This window comes from Panthera uncia, chromosome E3, assembly GCF_023721935.1.
Source record: "Panthera uncia isolate 11264 chromosome E3, Puncia_PCG_1.0, whole genome shotgun sequence".
Taxonomy (NCBI): domain Eukaryota; kingdom Metazoa; phylum Chordata; class Mammalia; order Carnivora; family Felidae; genus Panthera; species Panthera uncia.
In genome coordinates, this window is record NC_064815.1 from 30,411,638 (window position 1) to 30,423,098 (window position 11,461).

An 11,461-nucleotide genomic window follows, 5' to 3' on the forward strand; every position below is an offset into this window, starting at 1 on the left:
CTCCCCTCCCCCTGCCTGTCTGCCCCGCCCCCGTCGTCCCCAACCCACGGCGCCCGCAGAGGCGGGGGCGGGGGCGGGGCCGAGGCCGAGGTCGTCTTCCCGGACACCCCGGGGAGGGGCGTGGTGGCACCGGGCCACACCCCGGGTGACCTGAGGTTGACCTAGCCCGCCACCCCCAAGCCCACCTCCCCGCGTGGATGCCCAGGCTCACTCATCCCCTTCCCCGCTCCTCTGCCCTGAGTCAGCCGGGGAGGGGAGGGGCGGCAGGCGTAAGGTGCCCAGGTCAGCAGTGGGTGGGCCAGCTCACGGGGTGGCCAGACTCAAAGTTTTGAAGGATGAGTAGGAGCCCGTGGGCTGGAGACCTTGAGGTGCGCGGATTCCAGCCAGGTCTGAGGATTGCCGCTGCCCCCTGTGTTGCTCCCTCGCCGGGTCCCCACCTCGGTCCAGTCTCTCCTGCCCCCCAGCTTGGGAGCAGCCCCTGACTAGGTAGATGGAATTATAGCCTTCTCTCAGGGCTGAGGGCCCCAGCTCCTGTGCCTCTGTCTGAGCCTCGGTTTATTCTTCTGTAACGTGGTTTTAAGAGAGACTGTGGAAGCTCAGGGGACATTACAGAGGGGAGCCCACTGGGGCCCTGGCACAGGAAATGAGCCAGCGATGGGGCGGTTCCACATGCAGGGAAAGGGGTCCTGCCTCAAGGTGACAACAGGAACCGGCTGGGAGGTGGTCCTTCCAGGGCTGGGATCTGTGTCCTTGGGAAGTAGGTGAGCCCCCTCCCCACCCAGGAACCAGCCACCAGGATGGGATCAGAATACAGCACCTGCCAGAGCACCAGCCACGCCCCTACCTGGATGCCTCCTGTCCGTTTCCACCAGACTCGCTGCTCCTCCCCCTGCCCTGAGACCCACCTCTGCCATCCGACAGGACGCCCAGAGCCCACACTGTGGTTGGCACCTGTTCTCAAAGCCTTGTCCCCCTTTAAAAGACTAGAAGTCCCCTGGGAGAAGGCCCTGCTTGATTTCTGTTTGGATCGTCAGTGCCCGGAGGAGTGCATGGCGTGCGGTAAGAACCAGATATTTGTTTGAAGGGTGGACTGAACTGAGCGCTGAATAAGGCTGCCTTGAGTGAAGTGACAGGGTGTGCTGAGGGTGGACGCTCCCCCTGCCCTTCATCCGGTGCTGTTTGGACCAGGGGAGATGGCCAGTTGCTCTAAGAAACTGACTTTAGAGTAAATGAGCCTCGTACTTCCCATGGGTCTGGAGCTTTGAAAGCTCTCCTCCTGGGGGGAAATAAAACTTCTTCGGGGTGGGGGGCACCCGGGCGGCTCAATCGGTAAAGTGTCCGAATCTTGGTTTCGGCTTGGGACATGATCTCACAGTCCGTGAGTGCGAGCCCCGTATCAGGCTCTGTGCTGACGGCACGGAGCCGGCCTGGCATTCTCTCTCTCCCTCTCTCTCTGCCCCTCCCCTGCTCGCTCTCTCTCTCTCTCTCAAAATAAATAAATACACTTTAAAAAATTTTTACAAAATTACTCGGTGTGTGTGAGACGCTGTTCTAGATACAGAGGACACATCAGGGTCCCTGCCCCCGTGGGGTGTCAGTCCCCAGCAAGCAAGCAGTCACTTCAGGAAGTGTCAGATGCCTGCAAGACAACAGGACAGAAGGATGGAATAGTGTGTGACTGCGGGGATGGGGTGGGCGTCATCGTCTAGTGGTCAGGGAGGGCCATTCTGGGAAGGTGACGCTTGAATTGACTGATGGGAAGGAGCCCATGTGGGGAGGTTTGTGGTTAAGGGTGTTTTGGACAGAGGGAACAGCAAAGTCCCGGAGCCAGAAAAAGCTCATTATATTCAAGACCAGAAAGAAGGTCAGTGTAGCGGGAACAGGGGAGGAAGAACCTTCCGGTGGGAGACGGGAGGTGAAGTCAGGGCAGAAACCAGCCCGAGGGGGGCCTTGTTGGCAGGGGGAAGGTGGGGGAGCCCAGGGGTGTTTCGGTTGGAGGAAAAAGCGTGAGGTGATCTATGTTTTTAAAATCTTCCATCGCTGGTGGGAGTGCAGATTGGAACACCCTTCTGGAAAGTAAATGGGCCCCCAAAACGTGCCTACCCTTTGGTCCGGAAAACCGAGCCCAAGGCAGTCATTCTAAATACAGAAAAGGCCTGTAGAGGAAGAGGTGCACTGCGCCATTGTTACACTTGAAAAACTCAGGAAGGCCAGTGAAGGACCACGTAACCACACAGAGAAATCCTGTCACCACTAGACGGTACGGTTCTGGGGTACTTCCAATATCATGGAACCGCCAAGGTCAAAGTGGTAAGTGACACAGAAACAGGAAACGGGAAGGAACACAGAAGACACTTTGCATCGAGGCCCCAACGTTAAAAAGACAAAACAAACCCAGAAAACGGGTAAAATGATTCTCTGGGAACCTATAAATGAGCAGACCACCTGCTATCAGAAGAGAAAGGAATCTAAACAGAACAATCACTCGATGGAAGATAGAGGGTTCCTGGGTTTGTTTGTTTTTTTAATGTTTTATTTATTTTTGAGAGAGAGAGAGAGTCAGAACACGAGTGGGGGAGGAGCAGACAGAGCGGGAGACACAGAATCCAAAGGGACACACAGAATCTCCCAGCACAGAGCCCGACACAGGGCTCGAACTCACAAGCTGTGAGATCATGACCTAAGCTGAAGTTGGACGCTTAACCAACTGAGCCACCCGGGTGCCCCAAGGGATCCTGTTAAAGAACAATATATTACCCCTGTGCCCAAAAACCCAGGCTTGGTTGGGCAGGTTCACAGAATTTCAGAATTTTACCAAACTTATATAGAAGTTACTTATAGTAAACTTCACTGTTCCGGAGCACAGGAAAAAAATAAAGAAAGGAAGAGCTTCCTAAACCTGACAGATTTCTCTAAGAAAAGAACACATCAGTCTCACCTCTGAATATCAATATAAAATCCTCAATAAAATAGTAGCCAATGAAATCCAGCAACACATTGAAATCAACAAGCTCTACAACAGGGAATACAGGGCAGGTCTGATGGAAACTATGCTATTAACATCATGGCTCGTAGTAACAGTTCAAAGAGAAAACCACGGTCATTGATACAGATACGAAAATGGCAAAATAGGGGCACCTGATTGGCTCAGTTGGTTGGGTGTTCAACTCTTGATTTCGGCTTGAGTCGTGATCTCGCGGTTTGTGGGTTCGAGCCCCATGTCAGGCTCTGTGCTGCCAGCACGGATTCTCTCTCACCCCCCCCCCGCCCCTCCCCTGCTTATGTGCTCTCCCTCTCTTAAAATATATAAATACAAAATTAAAAACAATAATAAAATGGGTAAAATACATTTGGTTGGCACTTGGTAAAATGCAACCTCTGTTCCCAACGACTTGCAAAGTTTAATGAAATAGGAATCAGTGGATTTTTATGTGGACAGCAAGTCGAAGGCACATCTCTTTATTTTTTAAATTTTTAAATGTTTATTATTTTTTTGAGAGAGACCACAAGCAAGTAAGGGGCAGAGAGAGAATGAGACACACAATCCAAAGCAGGCTCCAGGCTCGGAGCTATTAGCACAGAGCCCGACGCGGGGCTCGAACTCACAAACTGGGAGATCATGACCTGAGATGAAGTCGGACGCTTAACGGACTGAGCCATCCGGGCGCCGCAAGGCACATCTCTTCCAGCACAAAAGCAAGATTTGGATGCCTAGTCTCACCCTCTAGTATTTGCCCTCTGCCTCCCCTACTTTGGAGTCCTTGTTGACATTGTTAGGAAAAATATATATAAGATATTTAAAAATCAGAAAAGAGAAGTAAAACTATTGTTATTTATAGGTGACAGGACTATATAGCCGGAAGATCCAAGAGACTCCAATTTTAAGAGATTTCCACAGCTCTCCCATCTGTGAAGTACAACAGACAATCAGAGAAAAGGCAATGAAAGAAAAGATACTTTGATATTGGCAACCAAATAGATAAAAACTCCCTGGAATAATCTTTTTTGAGTTTTTAAAAATTATTTATTTTTTTTAACGTTTATTTATTTTTGAGAGAGAAAGAGAGGCAGAGCATGAGTGGGGGAGGGGGAGAGAGAGAGAGGGAGACACAGAATCCAAAGCAGGCTCCCGGCTCTGAGCTGTCAGCACAGAGCCTGATGTGGGGCTCGAACTCACAAGCTGTGAGATCATGACCCGAGCTGAAGTCGGACGCTTACGTGACTGAGCCACCCAGGCGACCCTTAAATTTTTAACATTTATTTATTTATCTTGGGGGGCGGGGAGGGGCAGAGGATCTGAAGCAGGCTCTGCCCTAACAGCAGAGACCCGGATGCCGGCTGGAAACCACGAGCCCTGAGGTCACGACCTGAGCCAAAGTCAGATGACTAACCCACTGAGCCACCCAGGTATCCCTTTGGAATAATCTTAATTAGAAATGTTCAACACCTATACAAAAAACTTGTAAAGGGACATTAAAAAAAGAAGAAAGGAAAGAAAAGAAAATCTTTGCGAGGAAGATAAATAACCCAGAGGAAGATAAATAAACAGAAGGAAGATAAATAAACAGAAAGCCTGCCCCGTTCTTCGGCAGGAAGACTAAAAGTGTGACCAAGATGTCATTTCTCTAAATCAATCCTCTGATCTCACATCATCCCAGTAAAAATAACAGCAAGATGTCCTTCCTTTGGAATCAGATAAACTGATTCTGCAATTCATATGGGCAAATGTAGTTGCGAGAAGGATCCCAGAAAAGACCGAAGAAGAAGGAGAAGGAGTCGAGACGAACTTGCCAGAAACCAAGGCGAAAACCAAGCTCCTGTACTGAGAGCGGTGTGGGCTAGACTTTGATGAGACGAACCAATCATGGGGACAGAGCGTAGTTCCAGAAGTCACCCAGATGTGTGCACCGATGAAGGTAGCCTGACGTGTCGACGGGAGAAAGATAGATGATTGTGTAAGTGTTGCTTGCGCTGGGGGGGAGGCAATCTGAAAACAAGATAAAATAAAATAAAATTGGGTTCCTATCTCATGCCTTATACCCAAGCGAAAACCAAACCCTACCACCAACAGAATAACAAGAAAAAACTCCAGATTTTTGTTTTTAGTCATCTCATAGGAAGAATGTTCTAAGGAAGGCCCAAAACTCAGAAGCCATTAATGAAAAGACCACTAAAAATAAAATGCGTGCATGGAAAAACCCATGATAAAAAAATGGAAAAGTGGGGAAAATATTTGCAACACGTATGACAGGTATTACTTCCTTAATATATAAAAAACACGTGCAAATCAAAGTGGAAAAGATCAAATAACCAATAGAAAAGACGGGTAAAGTCCATGAGCTGACAATTTACAAAAGAAAAAAAAACAACAACAAAACCAAAACCACAGTGGCTCCGACATATGAAAAATTGCCCCGGTCTACACCTACGAAGAGAAACACAAATTAAAGCTATAGTGAGAGGCTGTTTTTCTCTTATCAAATAGGCCAAGACCAAAGTTTGAGGCAAGAGGCCCTCGCACCACATGGGGGTAGACCGTAGACTTGTACGTCTGTGGAAGGAAATTCCGCACCTCGGTCAAAATCTTTCATGCAGAAACCATTTGATCCGTTAACTATTTTTTAAGAATGTGTACGTGATACTTGCATGTCTGTTCAAAGCTATGTATTCAAGGGACATTTGTTGCTTTTTCCTAACACCAGAAGATTAGAAGGTCTACTTGCATTGATGTGGATCCATTTACAAGATACACTGTTTAGTTAGGCAAAAACAACACCAACCAACCAAACAAAAAGCTGCCGAAAACTATGATGGCTAATTGTATGCATCAACTTTAGGCTGGCCCGTGGTGCCCAGGTATGGGTCAAACATAGTTCTGTATATTTCTGTGAGAGTGGTTTTGGATGAGGTTTACATTTAAATCGGTGGACTCTGAGTGAAGCAGATTGCCCTCCGTAGTGTGGGTGGGCCCCGTCCAATCCGTTGAAGGCTGAATGGAACAGGAAGCTGATCAGCCCTGAGCAAGAGGGAGCTCTGCCAGCAGACAGCCTTTGGACTTCAGCCACGACGTCAGCTCTTCCTGGGTCTCCAGGGAGCCGACCCCCCCTGCAGATTCGGGGCTTGCCAGCCTCCATAATTGTGTGTCAATTCCTTAAACTAAATCCCTGCGCACGCACACACACACACATCCTGTTTCTCAGAAGACCCTGACTAATACAGTGTGCAGAATATGAAACCGTTTGTGTTAAAAAGGGAGAGCATAGGGGCCCCTGGGTGGCTCAGTCGGTTGGGCATCCGACTTCAGCTCAGGTCATGATCTCGGGGTCCGTGAGTTCGAGCCCCGCGTCGGGCTCTGTGCTGACAGCTCAGAGCCTGGAGTCTGTTTCAGATTCTGTGTCTCCCTCTCTCTCTGCCCTCTCTCCCTTGCTTGCACTCTGTCTCTGTCTCTCTCGAAAATAAATAAACATTAAAAATAAAAGAAAAAGAAAAACAGGGAGAGCATAGCTGGGAGTGCTCACCGGCACATAGGTTGTTCTGGAAGGATGCACCATAGGCAGGTGATAGTGATTGCCTTGGAGAAAGGAGCCTGTGGGGCTGGGGTCAGAGAAGGGACACTTATTTCTACTGTGGCCTTTTGCACAAGTGGAATTTTTAAAGGGGCGCACGCAAGATACAGAATTATGCACACAGTATATTCACTCCACACAGAGAAATGATTATAACGAAAACAACATTGGTCGTCACTGAATATTCCTCTGTGCGTCTCCACCTTTTCCACAGTAAGCCACGGTCATCTGTAACGCTTTTTGCCACGCACATGCTTATCATGGAAAACAAAACGTGTTTATGTGCAGGGACGCCTGGGTGGCTCAGTCGGTTAAGCGCCTGACTTCGGCTCGGGTCCTGGTCTCACCACTCGTGGGTTCGAGCCCCGCGTGGGGCCCTGTGCTGACAGCTCGGAGCCTGGACCCTGCTTCGGATTCTGTGTCTCCTTCGACGCACGGCCTGCCCCCCAGAGATGCCCGCTCGCGGGAGGTGAACGCCGGGCCCCGTCCCGTCTTCGGCGCAGCGTCTCCCGCGAAGGGCCGGCAGACTCCCCACCGCGGCACTCTGCACGTGTACCGGGGACTCGGTGACTCACGCTGGCCACGGGGATGTCGCTGGTGGTACGGCAGCGTTTTCACCTCAGCACCGCCGCGGTGACACGGCCGGCCGGTCCCCCGAGAGACAGGAGACGTGTGACGCGCAGCCACGCGGCCGAGGCCGCCCCCGGAGCCCCCGACGGCCTGTGGGCAAGCCGGTCAGGGCGAGCAGAGCCGCCTGGCCCGCCACCCTGTTGCGTGCCGCTGGCCCGTCCGTCACGTGGCAGCGTGGCAGCCGTGGAGAGCGGAGACGCCGACTCATCGACGTTAGCCGTGGCTTTGAGGGCTACGCTGTCCTGTGCCTGGGGACCTCGTGACGGATGCGTGCGCCCCGCCTTGCCCCATGCCGGGGGAGGGACTTACTGCACTCCTGTTCCGTCACCTGGGCCCGGGCAGTGTATCCGGCTTGGTGCAGGGGGAGGCCGTGGCGGGGTCCGCCTCGTGGACAGAGTGAGCGGGGGCCTCGCTTGGCAAGTTCCAAGTGCTGTTGTAAATGGCCTCAGATGCTCCAAAAAAAAAAAAAAAAAAAAAAAAGGTCATCTTTCGGTAGGACGGCCAAGGCCTCCTCCTTGGCCTCTTGGCTTTTGCCACCCTGCCCTCCAGCCCACCTTCCCCGACACAGCGAGCTTTCGAAAAGGCGTCCTTCTGCTAATTGTCTCCCGTGCTTCCTCGGGGCGGCAGGGATTGAAACCCAAAGCCCGAAGTGTTCTGACCCGCTGACCGCTTCCGACGGTTTCCTTCCACTTGCTGACCGTCGAGGAGAGGCTGAGAAGGGGGCGTGGGCTCCGGGGGGGCTCGCTGTGCCTCGGGCCCCACCGGCAGGGGGGTTCCGCTCAGCTCCGCTCAGTCCAAGCTGGTGTGATTCCTTTGCAAACTTTGTGGGCTTCCTGCGTACCTGACTGCGGTATGCTCCGTCGGGCAAAAGCCACACACGCGCGTCTGTTGGAGACATCTGTTTGGGGCCATGCGACAGGCACTTCAGAGTTTGAGGAGCCTGCTCGTCGAGCAGAGAGAGGCTAAGTCTCCAGATTCCCAGAAGCCTTTGCATCTAGCGAGAGTTTCAAGAGTTTCAAGCATGGCCTGGAGTGTTTCTTAGCCACGACTTTTTACTGCGGACAGTGGCACCTTTCAGATTTTGCTCGACCTGACACTGTGTTACGTCAGCAATACTCTACATTTGATCTTTGCCTCAGGTGAATCCTTTCCCTGGGGCCTGGGGTCTTTCTTTCTTTTTTTTTTTTTTTTTTTAATTTTTTTAATGTTTATTTATTTCTGAGAGAGAGAGAGAGAGCAGGGGAGGGGCAGAGAGAGAGGGAGACACAGAATCCAAAGCAGCTCCAGGCTCTGAGCTGTCAGCACAGAGCCCAAAGTGGGGCTTGAACCCACGAACTGCGAGATCATGACCTGAGCTGAAGTCAGATGCTTCACCGACTGAGCCGTCCAGGCGCCCTGGGTCTGTCATTTCTAGCGGCCCATCCAACCCACCCTCCAGGTGCGAGCCCTTGTGCAGGAACCTCGAGGGAGACACTGGCCCAAGCTAGACTTTCTAGAATAACTCTCACTGTTGCAGTGACGACAGCTTCCAGCCTGGCCATCCATCGTCCATCCTTCCCAAGGGGCAGGGGCCGCCGCAGACCTGGCACTCAGTCTGGGTGATGTGCCTCACCAAAGACCAACAGGCGACTCAAAGCATCATCCTACCTCCTCCAGCCACAGAGTGGGCTTGTCTCGTTTTGGGGGAGAGAGGGACTCAAGATGAGCTTTAAAATAAACTTAACGTCTGGGTGCCCGAGTGGCTCAGTCGGTTAAGTGTCCGACTCTTGATTTTGGCTCAGGTCACGATCTCACGGTGCATGAGTTTGAGCCCTGTGTTGGGCTCCACGCTGACAGCATGAAGCCTGCTTGGGATTCTCTCTCTTTCCTTCTCTCTCTCTGGGCCTCACCTGCTCACATTCTCTCTCTCTCTCTCAAGATAAATAAATAAATGAACAAACTAACTTAATGTCCACAAAAAGACCCATAAGACTTGTATTCGTAAGGGTAAAAACCCGGCCACAGCCCAGGCATCCATCCATCCAGCAGGAGACGAGTAAACAGACCGGCTCCTTCCGCACCACGGCGATCTAAGCGGCAATAAAAAGGAACATGCCACTGATACCCCAGTAACTGTGAGGAATGTCAAGGGCGTTGCACCCACCGTGAAAAAGGCCGACTCCAGACGGACTCCTATCCACTCGCACGAAGTTCTAGTCTAGGCAACATGGATCTAAGGTAATTAAGATAGTGACCACCGTCGGGGAGGGCGGGGGGCACAGGGCCAGCGCCAAGCTCTCTATCTCGGCGGAGCTCCGGCTGCTTCCGCAACGTGTGCATCTGTCACAACTCCCCAGGTGTCCGTTTTAGATTTGTGCCTTTCACTGTTTGTGAGTTTTGCCTAAAAACACACACCAAACAGCAAAACAAAAACAACCCCCTCCCCCCAACAAAGAACAAAAAGCAAAAAAAACAGAAAACAAAGCCAAACCCAATACTGACCTCTAGCTAATGACCTGCATGTTGAGGGGTGAAGTTCACTGATGTCTGCCACCGACTTTGAATGCACTAAAAACAACGTGACGGGTTGGTGGCTGGCGAGGGGGACGCGGGGACGGGCAGCTGTCCCAGAAAGCCAACAGAGCAAATACAGACAGTGAGCATATGGGTGTTCGCTGCACAATTCCTTCGGATCTCCTTTATGTTGAAAACTTTCATAATAAAATGTCGGAGGAGAGAGAAGGATAAAGAGAGCCCAGCGGTGCCCCCCGCCTGGCCGTCGCTGCTCCACGGGGGCTGTTTCAGGCCACGGTGGCCGTGCCAGCTGCTTCCTACGGAGCTCAAACCTAATTTAGTCCCAACTTATTAACTTAAAGCCCATTAGAATCTTCCCATCAACTGGTATTTGCAGCCAACAGCCAGACAGAGAGTGAAGCGCGGGGCCTGCCCAGGACACACACAGCCAGGGAGGGAGAGGGAGCCTCCCGGGGGCAGAGGGAGGGACGCCGCCTGGGCTGCCGTCCAGGGCCAGCCAGCTGGATGCGCCGGGCACAGCCGGGCTCAGCAGATCGCCGAGGGGCAGGGGTCTCCACCCCTCAGTATCGCCCCTGGTGCAGGGACGGCCTTCACCTCCGTCGCCTCCTCTAATTCTTACGGGGACTGGGGCACCCCCCCACCCCCCGCCGAGCCCCTTTTAGGGATGAAGAAGCCAGCAGGTGTGTGGTGGGGTGGGAATCCCCCAGGGATGCTGGGTCGTAGTCATACATGCACCGTTCTTCGTGCTCACAGCCACCCCCGGGGACGCAGGGATTATTGAGTCACCTTAGGGCAGGTCCCAGGGACCAAGGCATCAAAGCCTGTTTCTGACCGTGGACAGAAAAGGCCCCTGGGACTGCCAGGCCCAGAGAGGAGAAGGCCCTCGCCCGGCGTGGCCCGCCAGGACGCAGAGTCAGCCCCGTCTCTGCCCCCCCCAACCCCACAGTGACTCCGGGAGGGGAGGCTGAGGCTCAGAGAGGCAGGAGGGCTTGGCCCAGCCACACAGCGAGGCCAGGCAGACACTCGTCCCTCGCTTGTCCCTCCCTCGTCTGCCTGCCCTGGGCTATGCCACGCCCTGGAACGCCCTTAGACCTGGAGATCAAAGGAGTGGCCCCGGCCAGGGCTGTAAGGGGCCTCCTGGGTCTCCCCGACTCGACGCCCCAGGCCAGCCAGCAGGGTCCCAGGGCTCCCAGGGCTGCTGCGGCCTGGCCCCGCTCCAGAAGCTTTCAGTAGGAAGAGCTCTTTATTACGGCTGCTGTGGATGAGGCTGGGGGGGGAGCCTTGGAGGGAGCCCGGGACCTGCTGACTCCCCCTTCCCTGCCATCCCCGCCCGCCTAGACCCTGCACAGCCTCTGTGACTCCCCAGCGACACCCAGCCTCCTGTGGCTCCCCCTCCCCCACAGTCCGTCCCAATCTCCTACCCACGTGGTTCCCTCCACCTGCAGGGACTGCCTGTCCACACACACTCGCCACTACCCTTCGGCTTCTATTCCTCTGTCCGCAAAGCCTCGGGGCCCACAGTCCCCTTCTCCGGGGAGCCTCCCCTGACTTTGGCGAGGTAGGAATGACCCTGAGCACTCACTGGGTTGTCAGGCATCGGGGAATCCTTACCTGGACCACAGCCCGAGTTACAGAGGGGGCTGAGGCCCAGAGACGTGAAGGCACTCGTCCAGCACCACACAGCTCAGAATCTCGAGGACTTAGCTCCTCCCTGGGTCTCAGGGCAGGGCTGGGTCTCGAGGAGGGCTCCG